The 13,174-nt window shown below is 40.2% G+C and overlaps 1 long non-coding RNA gene across 1 annotated transcript; it reads right to left on the reverse strand.

The window, feature by feature from the left end:
- Positions 1 to 5,099: 5,099 nt before the first annotated feature.
- On the reverse strand, positions 5,100 to 7,120 carry LOC115631677. Its single transcript, XR_003996226.1, has 3 exons — positions 6,857 to 7,120; positions 5,348 to 6,772; positions 5,100 to 5,253 (listed from the first exon to the last, which is right to left on the reverse strand). It is a non-coding gene; the product is annotated as an uncharacterized LOC115631677 (long non-coding RNA).
- Between the last annotated feature and the right edge of the window lie 6,054 nt (positions 7,121 to 13,174).

Consider the following 13,174-nt stretch of genomic DNA (forward strand, 5'->3'; position numbering starts at 1 on the left):
ATTGGTAAAGGCAACGACAAAGGCGTAGGCAATAATCGTTAAGGTAATAAAATGTGCACATGTGCGTGTTGGTACTCTACGCACACACCCGCGTCCATCTAAATAGGTACTTAATGCGTATGAATTACGATTATTTGACACTCAATGCGCAACTGACTGCTTGTCAAGTGTAGTTACTCGAAAGGTATTGCTCTATTATTACACTTTACATTCTAGCTGGGTTTCTGTACTGTTCTTTCTTCTTTAAGTACCTGCAGCAAGGAACATTTGATTCAATTTTCCAAAAAAGTCCAAAATAATTTGTATATTCTGCTTTTAATAATGAGCTTATCAAGTTGGCTTAATAATACAAAATGGATGTAAGTGCAGAACAGTATACTTGTAATACTCTTTACTACTAAAGGTAATGTCACTCTCTTCTATACTTGAAATATAGAGTCAGGCTTCAACACATCGGCTTATAAGTAGATCTATGCTTTTAAGCAGCCTGTCAGCAAAGTCTATAGGTTTTACCTTAAGGTCACTCTTCTTTGTAGTTGTAGCTATGGTTTGGATCAATGGTTTTTTGTTTCATTTAAATTGATTCCTTAAATAAAAAACCAGTAGAAGAAGTTACCATTTATTTTATTTCTATTGTTTGTTTATTCACATATGCATATTAAACTCTTGCAGAAATACCCCTGCTTACAGCCTACTTCTTTGCTCTGAATGGTGTTTTAATTTATAAATGAGAGACAGACAAACTTTAGCATTCGCGCTGATGCTATGCAACTGACCCCTGGTGTATCTCTCTCGATATATACATATGCACATATAGTACATATATGTTGGTGTAATCTCGTACGTGTGTGTGACAGGTGCTAACGTGCCGCAACTCTGTTTGTCTGGGCGTAAAATTAATTATATAACTTTGGTCTAGGCAACAAATTTAATTTGCGGTTAACAAGACGACAATTTTGAATGTGCTCGGCAATTGCCGAAAATCTGCGCACGTAGAACTTGATTAAATTTTTGGTTGCCAGTCAATGACTTTGATTGATTAATATGGTTCTGTTCTGTTTTGCTGCTGTTGTTGTTGCTGCTGCTGCTGCTACTATTATTGTTAAATTGAAAGTGTTGCAACAAAAGTCAAACACTTGACTGCACGACCTTTGGCAACCTTTTTTCATGGAACCCTTTCCAAAGTAAACGAATGACTGATTGTCATGGCGTCTTCAGCATATCCATAAATGTAATGCGCACTCCTTTGGCCGAGGGCATGCACGCGTCTGTTGGTGGCAGCCCTGGTCCTACATACATACATATTTATATGCTAGTTTGGGGCGTTGACGACATCCACACGTACGGGACGCATGAAAAATCGTTTCGTTGCCCTGCCTTATTATAAAGCATGTGCTTAAGTAATATGAAGTGTGAGTGAATGTAATGCTGTTGTGGCTGTTGCTGCTGTTGTTGCTTTTAGTTGACGTGCGACTCCTGTCTTGTAACATATTGCAAGTGGGAAGCTATAAAGTGGTTCCTCCCTAGCAATTTTTTGATGGACGGGGAGAGGTGCCATGATTAATTTGTTGACCATTTGCTAAGCAATGGAGAGTGTGGCAGCTTCAGCAAAGGCTGACTTTCAAATAGACTTGGAAACTTTTTATAAATACAGAAATCAGCACAAAAATATTTGAGAGTTTGAAGAAGTGTAGGACCCATTGGCAGGCATTAAAGGTTTGTTATCCATTAGTATAGTATTTATACAAAATGTCGCTTGAGATAACCACGTAAGCAGAACTTATATAAAGTGAGAAACAGAAAGGATTATAGTTTCTAAAGTGATCATTTGAATTTAAATTTAGCCTCAACATTGGTGTGCATTAGGAAATTGCACAAAAATGAGCAAATGTGGCTTCTGCATTTTAATTATTATACTATTTAATGAATCAAATTGAAACATACCATACCACCAACAGTTTTAGCATTGCTCGAAATTATCAAAACTCAGGCGAGTAAGATTATAGGAAAAGTTTCGGCTTGATAGGTAAATTCAACATTTTTATTATTTCCTGTGGTTGTAACGATTTAGAATTGGAGTAATAACTTATAAGCTTATAGAAATAAAATGGTTAATAATGTATAATATCTGTAATTGAAAATTATTTTAACTATTTTAGAATATTTAATCCGTAAATGTGGTTCCACATTATTCGAGCAAATCCTTCAGTTTTCTAAAGCCTTCTATCAACCTTCCAGCCTACTGTATACTTTGGATACTTGTGCTACGCCGATATCTTTACAGTAAATGGTAATCTTAAATTCAGCCATAAGTTTAATCCCAGAGGCGCTCGTAAAGCACTTCGAAGAAGTATTCTGTGTGGCTTCTTTTTGTGAATGTGGAAAATGACTTCCGTCGTGCATCCGACAGTAAACTGCAGCAAATCGATTATGTTGCTATTACTTCCGGCAGGCAGAGACAGATGGACGTATTCCTCGGCTGAACACACAGACACACACAAACACACACAAACACACACACTCATATAAGTACGTATATATGCTTGTGTACATACAGTCGCGCCACAATCGCTGCCATTGCTGGTCAACCAAGCAAGAAGAGCAACGAGGAGTGCACACTTATGCATGCAACTGCAATCTGGAAAGGCGGCAGCACATCTGCTGCAGCTTCGTGTGCGCAGCAGCTGAAAAATTTCTATGCTTATTTTATGATTTAGTTTTGTGACAGTTCAAGATTGCCAACATTGGCCAACAGTAGGAGCAGCAATAAGAGCAGCAGCAGCAGCAGCAGCAGAAGCAGAAGCAGCAGTAGAAGCAACAGCCAGCAGTTATGTCGCATATGTGCGACTTGGGGCACGGCAGATGTTTTGAGGCACGCTTCGTTGCTTAGCAGAGTAGAACAAAATTGCATGGCTCAAATGCTAGAGATCATGGCTTATAGCCTATTATTGTGAAAACGGCTATTATTGCTGTTTCTCTTGTCGGTGTTGCTTCAACTACAACTACAACTGCTTCTCATATTCAATGTCATGACACGCGCCTCACAGGCGAGGCTCAATCAAAGAATATATTAGAGCTATGAGTAGCTATAAAGGAATTTCAATGTTGTGCTGAAATGATAAATGATCGAGCGATTCAAATTCCATTTAAATGCTGTTAAAGAAATGAATAGCTGATACGAGTATATGAAATAAGGTATTAGTTCCGTTCGTAATCATAGCGTTTTATTAAATTTTATTTGAGTCACTCACCTATAAGAGTTTTCAAAATCTATCGATAAATCTCTAAAGCTAAAATGGATTTTTGATTTTGTTTTCTAAAACGTAGCTTGGAATAAAAAATACACTGGACTGTATCGTATTCCAAAATAAATACAATATACAATATTTAAAAATCAGCATTTAAAGAATTAAGTTTTATCCAAAAAAAGATTAATAAGATAAAAGATTATTAAGGGATGAGAAAAGGTTTTGGAAAAGTTTGTAGAATTAAAGAACCTGAAGTTTTTTTCTATTACTGGGGAAGATATGTATTTTGAAAATGTTCTTTTTCATTTTTCTGCAATTTTTAAGAATTTACAATCCTAATGTAAAATCCCCGTTGTTTTAAGTTTTGACTTTAACTACAAGGCTAGCAAAGCACGGTTAAAGTAGCTGGCCAATGAAAAGGCTGTTAGTTTTATTTGAAACTCTAGTCTTAAACATAACTCTAACTAACAAGAATTATGAAGAATTGATTATATAATTATTTGGGCTCTTGTCTTGGAAAACTAAACTTATCTTTAGAACAAATTCGAAGTTAACAATTTTGGTACTTCCTCCATCTGCATGTATATTTAATCGATAGTGTAGGTACTTTTAAGTAGCACCTCGTTCATTCAGATACTTGTACAAGTAGTATATGTGTTTTGTGTACTAGATATTGTGCATGCAAACAAAATGCCTGGCAGGTGGTTGTCGTTCTATAGGCTATTAGCCATTCACAGCCTGGTGCTATTTGTCTGCGGCACATGTTGTGCAGTGGCCCGAGCGCACAGAATGATAATCGCCATTGGGACGTTTATTGACGCCATTTGCTAAGCATTTTGGCCATGAGCGGGAAGTGCGATGGCCACGGCTGCCCGCTGGCATGCCTTTGGCGAATTCAATTGGCGCGGCTGCACAAAACGCAGTTCGTGTTACTCTCAACTAATTAGCGTGACTGAAATGCGTTGAGCACTTGCACATAATTGGAATAATCCGTGCCCCAGTCATTGCTGTTGTTGTTCATTTGCGATGGCTTTAAACAATGGTCAAACAATTGGCTCCGACCAACCATTTGTCTGTCGGTTTTTCGCTCAGTGCCTGCCTGCCTGTCCGTCTGTGCCTTTGGGTAAGAAGGCAAGCATGTGAGCGTTTTTGCTTAATGAGGCGCGTTAATTAGACCTATTTTGTGGCACACACATACACACACACACGCACACTCGGGCATATACGCAACGAAGATGGCAACCCTAGAATGTGCGTGCCATCTTACACTCAATTGATTTAATAGACTTCGGCGTCATTGTCAGAGCCCGAAAGTACGACAAGTTCTGAGCCACACACTGCCATATATACTTACATATATGACTGTGTGTGTGTGTGTGTGTGTGTGTGTGTGTGTGTGAGTGTGAGTGTGTAAGTGCATGTGTGTTTGTGTCCTTATTTTATGCGTGTCACATAATAAATCTTATTTGATTTGTTTACTTCCGTTGTCGTTGCGTTCGTTGTGCCCTCGCCTTGCCCCTCCTCATATCCTTGTTGTTGTCATTAACGTGCTTATTGTTTTTGTGTGCTACCGCAGAAGCAGGGACGACAGCCTCTACTCTTATATGCCTGCGCACCTGCCCCGCCCAACTAATTCGATTAGCCATTGCCATTTAAGAGCTACCAGAAGAACAAGAACCAAATGCCCGCCCGTCGCCCACCTCTCCAAGAGCAATTCAATTAATAATGAAATTAAGCATACGCCATGTGACACGCGCCATGCCTTTTGAGTGTTTGCCAGCATATTAAATCATATTCATAAGTATTATAGCAAAACTTATTTAATTGAATTAAAGCTTGTAACGGGTATAGACAATAGCCCATTAGTGTAGGCGAGGTGGTGGGTGTAAGATTGAGAGCGCACGCTAGTATGTTCCGGCTCGGGCTCGTCGGCTAATGGGTGGTGTTCGATGACTCTCATATCTTACGGCCTTTTAATTAGCTTATTATTTAAAAACAAAGCGTGCTATCGGAAAAGCCATAAAAATCGGTAAGTTGACACAAATAGGACAAAAAGAAGAAAGCTGGGTTTGCAGATCACAGGACACAAGTGGACACACCTTTGGTATTCCTCTGTTGACGTTGAGGAAGTATTGGCCCACCCATCCTTGGTCATTCATATCCTAAAACAATTATGCGAATGACCCCTTCAAACCTCTACATGCTGCGGCTAGCGGAAATCATAAGACCGGAAAATTTAAGCAATCATTATAATGTTTTTATTAAAAACTAAATTCATTGAACACCTTGTCTTTTCGAAGTTCCATATATAACCTAACTTTATCCAACGGCAAGTTAAAACTAGTTTTCAAGTCTTTCGCCTTAACCTTTACGACGAAATCAAGCCTATGAACATTTCTAATTAAATATCTAGTAGTAAAAAAATATATATATAAGTAGGTATAGCAAAGTGAGTAGAGCAATTGGCGTGGCTGGAAGAAATGGTTATTTATATTCAAATATTAAAGAAATTAGGGTAAGAAAATATAAACAAATATTTGAATTATATAAATTCATGCATTTTCCCCTTTTGGGATGTTTATGTGCGTGCCGATAATAGGAGAATTATGAAACAAAAGCCAAGACTTGGCATAAAGGCGTTAAGTTTGTTTTTATGCCTAGCAGGCAAGCCTGTGTTCCAATTGAACAGCTGATCACTTCCGTACGCATGCACGCAAGTAAGTATGAAAAATAAAAATTAAAACGGCTGTACTTACAGTTTTTGTCCAACGTCGAAAGATCTTTCGGGGGGGACGCGCTGTGTGGGCTCACCGCTGCTTGCATGCATAATTTTTTTGTACTAAAGTTTATGTTCGATATTTACTGGGTGGGCTTTAACGTGTTTTTTTTTTAAACAAACCAGAAAAAAAATTGTCGCCATGCACATACACATTTGTAGCTAACGAATTTTGCTTTGTGTATTATTTTTTTTTGTTTTCACTTAGGTATATTCTTTCCCACTTCATCACGCCATGCCGAGTTGCTTTGCTCGCGTGGTTACACATATGTACATTTAAATTTGGATTTAACACAGGGGAAAAAAAAATTAAAGAATAATAAGCGCACTAGAGAAGTTCATTTTTGCGCTGGACACATATATAAATATATATGTGGATATATATATAATGTTGCCTTTAAAGGTTGGGGTAGGCTAATTTATGCCTTTTTCTTTCCCACGGGCCTCCAACCAACACAACGGGGCTTTGCCAATTGCCCAGGCACAGGTTTCACCGAAGACAACACAAAAAAATCACTCGCACTCCGTTATTAGGCGACGTCCGTCATAGACGATATGACCCACGAAACTGCAGAGACGGTTCTTCTCGCCGTTCCAGTGGCCTGATCGGAAAGCCGATCTTACCTCTGGCACGCCTTCGTCTGGCGTACCCCTCCCTTAGCCTAGTCGCTGCATTAGCATGCGCGCATCAAAGCGACAGGCAAAGGTTAATGCCCTATTGGATTGGACTAATTATTAAGTGCCAATTCTGCACGAAAACAATGTAAATCGAAAAAAATGTGAATTAGAATTTGCATTCCAAATGCGAAGAAACGAGAAAAATAAAATTTACCCGATGTCCGGAAGTGGCACCATGCAGAAAAATCCTTTCGACAATAGAATCCTCCAATTTAGTTTTCGCCAATTTATATACTTTTTTATTCGCTGTTAATACTATCGTTGCTGTATTAGGTTGTAGGTTATAGGTACAAATATAATCTGTATAACCAAAAAGTTGATAACCCCGTTAGCGTGGATAATGCACAACCTTCCTCTAGGCGATCTCGAAGTAAAAAGAAAGATCCGGATGCTAAGGCCAAGCAAGAAAACTTTCTTTTACGGAAATTGCTTCACACCTCTTTTGACAATTTCCTTTCGACAGGTCAAGGTTAAAGAAAGGGCCACTGACAACTAGCAAATATTGCCACTGAGCAATACTGAAAATAACCCATAGGTGGCCGATAGCCGTGCGGCTGCAGAAAATAATTTTTTTTTTGTACATATATAAAAACAATTATGGAAAATTTGTTTGTTTCGTCTGCTAAGGCAAGAATAATAAAAAATGCGATCATAGGCAGTTGGCGCTAAGACGAATCGCCAATTCAAACCGTAACTAAACAAGCAGTGCGTAAACATAAATAGCCAATGAACTGCTTGACTAAGGGAATGCAATTTAATTTACGATATTCGCCGCCAGCGTCGTTACAAATTCCCCCCTGCTAAATTCAATCTTGGGTTTCAAAGCAAACGCAAGATTGAAAACACCAGACGCTGCAAGAAAACAAATTCTTACTGACGCAAGTCTTTCGCATGATAACGACCCAGTATTTTCCCTTGCAAATTTTCGACCTCGTAATAAGAATTTCCAAGTTTACGTCGAACTCTCGCTTTCACAAAAGCTGGTCCTAACTTTGCATTGTATCCGGCTGGAAAATTACTCTGTTTAAAATTTCTAAGGAAGATTTCTTGTCCAACTGAATAAGAAACCTCACGCGACCGCAAATTATAGATTTTTTCGTTCTTCTGCTGCTGTTTCTTCATTGTCTCAAGCGCCTTACTGCGCACAATATCGAGCGAATCCTCTCTTGAGAAAACAACCGCTCTATCCTCAATAAGGCGCAACGTTTTAAGCAACTTGTACGTTGAACCTGAAGTAATCATATGCTGACCAAAGACCATGTAATAAGGTGTTGTGCCGAGGCCAGAGTGGACAGCAGACCGTAAAGCGCAGCAGATACTGCTCAAACTTTCATCCCAGTCTTTTTGATCTGGACGAATATACGAACGGATGGCTGCTATAACTGAGCGATTCACGCGCTCAGAAGCATTTGCCTGAGGCGAATGCACCGCTGTAAGTGAATGGAAAATTTTGTTTTCCCGCAAGAATTTTTGAAATGCTTCAGATTTAAACTGGGAACCATTATCCGATACTATAGTTTCGGGCACCCCAAATGTATGAAACAATTCTTGCTGCATGTACTTAACAACCGTTTCTGCATTCAATTTCCTTACTGCCTTCAGAAAAACAAATTTAGAGTAATGATCTAAAACAATGAAGATGGCAATATTTCCGCTGCGTGACCGAGGATATGGACCTAAAAAGTCAACGTATAAACGTTGGAAAAATCTCTCAGACTCCGCAGGTTTGCCCAAAGGTGGTCGCATCGGAAAATTCGGTGCTTTTGTCATCTTGCAAGTTTCGCAAGCATTTACGTACGTCTTGACATCATCAACAAGACCAGGCCAAAAATAGTAACGCCGGACTCGTTCCAACGTTTTATGGATCCCGCCATGTGATGCTAACGGATTGTCATGGGCATTGCGGAGTACTTCCTCGACCAAGTTCTTAGGTATCCACAATTTCCAAGCATAATTGTCGTGTAGCTGATCACCCGTTGTATGCACGGTGCGCCTATACAGCATATTGTCAACCACCTTCAAGTCCGGAAACTGGTCATTGTTGGCTTTAACTGACTCGACCATATCCAGATAATCAGCTGACTTAAAATGTTCTGAGTCCAAATTTACAATTAGGCCCTTATTATAGTCAATTGCTGCTAATTCGTCCTCGTTTACGCGTGACAGCGCATCTGGCACAATATTTAATTTGCCTTTTCGATGCTCAATATTAAATCGAAAACCCTGCAGTTTTAACGACCAACGCGCTAAACGGGAATGTAAATCGGTTTGCGACATAAGCCATTTTAAAGAGGCATGATCGGTAATGACTGTAAATTCATGCCCTTCAACATACGGACGAAATCGTTTGATACATACGATGGCTGCCAAACATTCCTGCTCGGTGACAGAATAATTTCTTTGGGCCTTGTTTAATTTCTTAGATACGAATGCAATCGGCATTTCGTCTCCTGCTTCTGACTTTTGTACAAGAACCCCACCTACTCCTGTCTTGCTTGCATCGCAATGTAAGTAAAAAGGTTTGGAAAAATCGGGACTGATCAAAAGTGGAGCAGAACTAAGCATTGATTTTAAAGTTTCAAACGCTTTTTCTCCTTCGACAGACATAGTAAATTTACGCTTTTGCTTCAGCAAATCTGTTAGTGGAGCAGTGACTCCAGCAAAGTTGTTTATAAACTTTCTATACCATCCGGCCATACCAAGGAAACGCCTTAACGCCCTTAAATTCTGAGGTAAAGGAAAATCTACAATCGCTGACACTTTGCTAGGGTCTGTGCGTATTACTCCCTCTCCGATTATGTGGCCTAAGTATTTTACGCTACGCATACAGAAATTGCTTTTTTCGCAATTTATTGTCAAGCCGGCTGCCTGTATGCAAGAAGCTACTTTGCGCAAAACATGCATATGCGCCTGAAAACTATCTGAAACCACTAATAAATCATCCAGATATATAAACACCTCATTCCTCAGAGCCGCTGGTATTACCTTGTCCATCAAGCGGGACATGGTTTGAGGAGCATTGCAGAGCCCGAATGGCATGACCTTAAAATGATATAAAGGTCTACCTGGTATGGTAAAAGCGGTTTTGTCGCGAGATGCGGTATCGAGTGGGATTTGCCAAAAAGCATCTTTTAAATCCAAACTCGTTATGAACATTGCCTTTGGTAGCCTGCTTAGTATGCCATCAATTTGTGGTAAAGGATATGCATCCTTTTGCGTAACTGCATTCACCTTTCTACTGTCTAAGCAGAGCCGCACTTTGCCAGGCTTTTGGACCAACACCACAGGCGAGGACCAGGCACTGTCTGACTCCTCAATGACATTTAGCTTCAACAATCGATCGACCTCAGCATATAAAAGTTTTTCAACCGCTGGCGATACTGGAAAATGTCTTTGCTTTATTGCCTTGGCGTTGCCCACATCTATAGAGTGAGATACTAAATGTGTTTTACCTAAACCAGCTACGGCAAACGATGGAAACTGCGCTATAACATTCTGCAATTCCGATTGCTGAGCCAAAGTCAAATTGTGTGTACCCCTATCTACTTCTGCCAATTGCAAATTAGATGGAAGTAACCCAAAACTGTTCCAAAAGTCTATGCCCAAGTATAAGTCTTGACTAAGAGAAGGTATTATATGGAATACAATGTTCTTTTTCTTATCATTGTATTCAATTGGTAATGTCACTCGTCCCAAAATTGTTTGACTACTGCCGTCCGCAGTGCAAGCGTTGCCAAGAATCTTTTTGAGTCCTATCTTGCTACGTATAACTTCCTGGGCCAATTGTCCACTAATACAGCTCATTGATGCTCCTGTATCTAATAAGCCTGAAACAACTCGACCTAATATTTTAATATCTGCATACGGACGTTGGTCCTTAGCATTTTTGCCAATAGCCGAGATAACTTTCGCTGCATGCCAAAAAGATTTAAGTCTAGCTGTGTTGCGCGAACGTTTACCAGGATGAAGATACGTTGGAAAGTTGGCGGATTCTTTTAAAATCTGAATTCGGTGAGGCCAGCATGACGTAATGTCAGGCATAGTCTCAAAATGTGGTACGTCCGGTATATTTTCAACAATAGTTGAGTTTATTTTATTATGATACTGGTCTACAACTCCGTGTTTGTCGACCGAGAATGGTGAGCGATCTGAGGCGGTCGACTGCCTTGGGTGCTCGCTTTCGCGTTTTTTGAGCATCGCTGACATGATGGCTTGTAGGTATTTGCCACTCCACAACCATAACAAAACACTTTTCTTTTGGCAATACAGTCCTGATAGCGGTGACCCTCCTTCCTACAGTTCCAACAGACTAATGCTAACGCTTCTATATCTAAAGGAACTTCGTCTTCACCAAACTCAGAAGCCTCTTCCCAATTACCTCCATTGACTACTTCAGCTACGTTAGTTCTGAACGGAAGTGCTTTACGATAAGTCTGCGTGCGATTAATGCTTTCCAAAAAGCATTCGCGCCTGCGACAAATTTCCCGCAACTGCTCAACAGAGTTGATCTGCAGATTCAAAATTTCATGCTGAATTTCTGGTTTCAAGTTGCGCCTCAAAACCTCAACTAACGTTTGCTCCGACAGTGGAGTTTGCAAACGGTCAGTCAGCAGCACAATCGCATCATAAAATGCATCAAAGCTTTCTTTCTCGCGCTGCTTCCTATCGCGTATTAATTCGCGGATATCCACGTCGGTGCGAGTGTCCCTAAATTGTTTGCGTAAGGCCGCGCATAACTCTGGCCAACGTATATGTCCACTGGACTTGTGAAAACGCCAGAAGAAATCGCTAGCTTTTCCCTCAAACAGCGTACTAGCATTTCCGCATAATAAATCGAAATTTCCTTCCAAAGTTTGATGAGTCAAAGCCTCAACCCGGTATAAGAAATTATCAATAGACAAACTACTGCGTTCACCAGAAAATCTAAGTTTCCAGCTAGTAATGATTTGGCCAACTTTATCGGGTCTACTCAACAAGCTAGAATTGATCGAACGAGGCGATGCATTAGGAGGTGCCGTTGATGGTATGTTAATGGCATTGTTAGAGCCAATGCCCAATAGTTGTTGCAAAGAAGCGGTCTGATCTGGTATTTCTAACGATATGTTTCTTGATTCTGCCGTTGCTGCAGGGGCCGCTGGTGTGGCTGCCGCTGGTGCAGCTGACAATTGAGCTGCAAGATTTTCTTGTAGTAATCTCCCTATCTGACCAGTTAACTCCAGCATTAATCCAGTCTGCATTGCTTTAACAGCTTCTGCAATCGCTGCTCCGACCTCAGGAGAAAGGCTTGAATTACCAACAGTACTGAGGTTGACGGTATTAGGTGGGCTTGGACTAACACTAGTTCGCCTTGCCTCACTGGACGTGCTAGCCGAACCTTGTTGTCGAGATTGTGCCCTTGTGTTGTAAGCCGAAGTTGTTGGCTTGGCCAAAGGCTTACTTATGCAAACCTCTCTGCAAACGGGACATAAATTTGAGGCATGGACATGCGTTGTAATGCATGCCTTATGGAATATGTGTCCACAAGTCACCCTATATGTTTCCAAATCCTGTAAGTTGCCCTTGCATAAAAAGCAAAGGTCAGTTGCCGATTCGGCACTGGTTTCTGTAGACCGATTTAGTGGCATCTCGAAGCTACTATTAATACTTCAATGCATATGCAAGCAAAACACTTGCAAGAATAAATGCAAAACAAAATCCCAAAACAAAACAGAGAAACTAAAATGTCAACAAAACCAAAAAAGAAATGTTGTTGTTGTCTGCACGTCAATAAAACTATTGCTGCAGCTTAAGATATAGGTACAACAAACCCAAAAGCGAAAAACTAAAAATTAAACCTAAACAATAAATATAGCGAAACGGTAACGATCAAAAACCAAAAGTCTATGATTTCACGCTTAACCAACAGCATATGTAGAGATTCTTATCAGTGTTTATCAGCCTGTGTACGTAAGTGTCTGCTTCCCAAAGCGGGGTAAGAGGAAAGAACACTGGTGTTTGTCGTAAGAACAACAACGCCAAACTCAACGCAAGCCAACGCTTGGCCGGTATGACGGTGTTATTCTGATGCCAAACCTACGTGACCTTGTCTTCATTATGAGCCGTGGCCAGGCGGCAATTACAGAAAATTAACCCAGCCTGTATTCCTAAGCACCCCATAACGCAAACAAAAAGTCTTTAGAAACCAATGATATTGAACTTTTTTACTATTTGAATGCCTACATTATCCGTGGTCAGTAGTCAGCTCTTAAAGCCGATCGTACTGAATTCCTATGCGTCTAATTGCAGAAACTCATATAATAAAAATAGAAAAAGGAATTGGTATCGCTTTAATTCCTATCAGCCGTGGCCTGCTGACATTTCAAAGAAACTATTCACCAGTATTCCTATGCGTCTGACAGTCACCAAAGCGGTACACAAGAAAGGACAGAAGAAATGGTTATAGATATACAGTGTCATTGCAATTTAAACAGTA

Source organism: Scaptodrosophila lebanonensis, unplaced genomic scaffold, assembly GCF_003285725.1.
Source record: "Scaptodrosophila lebanonensis strain 11010-0011.00,11010-0021.00 unplaced genomic scaffold, SlebRS2 tig00001412-arrow-pilon, whole genome shotgun sequence".
Lineage (NCBI taxonomy): Eukaryota > Metazoa > Arthropoda > Insecta > Diptera > Drosophilidae > Scaptodrosophila > Scaptodrosophila lebanonensis.